Raw genomic sequence first — 2064 nt, 5'->3', positions numbered from 1 at the left:
TTTAGTAAGAGGTGACCCCTCTAATCATAGCATGTAATACAGAAGTTGAATCAGTCAGTAGAATCTGATGCCAAAATAGAAACACATTATTAATGAAATATTTCATGCATGTAATACTGAGTTAATTACTACATTAAATTAAACCATTTAAATGAAATTGCATATTTAGCCTTCAAGAGCTGAGCTCTATTAAAGCAAAAGCAATACCTGCCTGTCTTCATAAGCAAAGCCAGAAACCACTACTTCCTGAAAAAACTGAAGTTTCTCGAACCCCATACCTAAATTTCACTGGTACCATGAGACCTAGGCAACTGCCTTCACTTGCTGCCTCTGAACCTTGCTGACCTTTCAGTCTGCAACTCTTCTACACAGACGTTTAACACTGCTGGGAGTACCCATGGTTCCCAAACCACGGCTTAGGGAACCACCGTGCTGCTGCATGTAGTCACCACTCCATACAGTCGTTGCACGTTGTTGTACACAAGACAGCAGAGAGCTGGGGACCACAGTGGGAAGCCTTTCCTTCTGAGAGCATCTCAAGAGCTTGGGCTGGCTGTACAGGTCACGAGAGGATCATGCAAGGAGATGTTCGAGCCTAGCAAACCAAGAAACACATTGCAGAAAGAGAGGCTGGATGGACTGGAGCACTCGGAGGAGGACATCAGATGTAACAGGAAAGCTGTAGGGTCTGCACCCTCACCAGGAAAGCAAGCTGTAACTGAGATGACAGGAAATGGAGGTGAATAGCAGTAGCTTAATCAGAGTCTTGGCATTTGGGAGTTCAGGGAGTTGGATCTAGACCTAGAGACAAGGATCTGTTACCTCCAAGTCTGTGAAAACACATGGGAGACTGAAGCACACAACTGCCTTCCTGGTAGTCCATCTAACTAGCCAAACAGATGTCCTACAACCAAAGCCTTCCACAGGGTTCAGGAGGAAGAGGACATGCACAGCTGTGAAGACTGTGCACTGGGATGGAATGCCAGGCCTGGCCCTTTCAGCCTGCTGCCGCATGCAGCCACATCACAAGAGCACTCAGGCAACATTACAGACACAAAAATTCAGCAGCCAAGCTGTTCTACCTTCAGCTTTAAAGATTTGGGAAAAGAGACTGTTCAAGTAGCAGCCATTTTAAGGGATCACAGACACAGCACACAGGACAACAAGAGAAAGCCTGACAGTACGGTTAAAATAGTAAACTCCCCTTACACAGTGTATGTGCTCTCTTCTGCAGGTGAGGAAAGTGCTCCTCCAGGTGAAACAGGCTGCATCAGGTCTGCAAAAGCATGCTTATGTGACAGAAGGCTCACCACAAGTATGGCAACAACACTGTCATCAAAATAGTCTCCTTTTGCTTTGCAAAAGCAACACAAATTTTTAGTGCAATTTCAGCCTGAATTAACATAAAACAAGCTCTGTACCTGCTAGATAACTAAGCCACGGAAACAAAAGCTGCCAGTGATAGATCAGTGCATAAAGTAGCTGCTTTGGCAATTACTCTGAACTGAGTGGTCCTATGCAGGAAACCGATGCACGTACATTTCAACCTCTGAGTCTCAGGTATTAATGCAGTCCCCTTCGGAGAGTACCAAACATGACCTGAAGTGCTAGAGATGGTTAGATCCTAACTCCAAAAGCAGAGTCTATCTCCAGAACTTCTCTTCCTATCTCCAGGAATGAAAGAGACAGAACACAGCATTCATCTTTGAGATACAATATTGGAATCAAGCAGCAAACCACCATGAAAAGTAAACGAGTTTTGTGAGAAAATCTGAAGCAAGCAGAGATGCTATAATAAAATCCTTCCTTTAAAAATAAGCTATCCGCTGGCATTAAGCCTAGATCATCTGCTCCTCTCCACACAAACACTGATTTCACACAGTACCCCTGACTTGTCCTGATGATTTTTCCTTTCAAAAAACTGTAAGAGTATCCTGTTTGAGAGCTGCCCCTGCAGAGAGAAGCAAGACCCAGTCTTGATGAAATCTATACTTGGGCCACAAAACCAGCTAATTAACACAGGATGAAGCCTGTTGTTTTGAGGAAGGGGGGGATGGGGTCTTT

General features: G+C 44.5%; 1 protein-coding gene across 1 annotated transcript in view; it reads right to left on the bottom strand.

Annotated features, from left to right (window-relative positions):
* The window catches only part of NDUFA10 (NADH dehydrogenase (ubiquinone) 1 alpha subcomplex, 10, 42kDa), a 48699-nt gene that overhangs the window by 630 nt on the left and 46005 nt on the right, over window positions 1-2064 (bottom strand). The gene's annotated exons all lie outside the window — the stretch shown is intronic.

Source organism: Charadrius vociferus, unplaced genomic scaffold, assembly GCF_000708025.1.
Source record: "Charadrius vociferus isolate BGI_N301 unplaced genomic scaffold, ASM70802v2 scaffold361, whole genome shotgun sequence".
NCBI classification, from domain to species: Eukaryota; Metazoa; Chordata; class Aves; order Charadriiformes; family Charadriidae; genus Charadrius; species Charadrius vociferus.
Note: the sequence above shows the minus strand (reverse complement) of the source record. Positions and strands in the feature narration are given on the sequence as shown.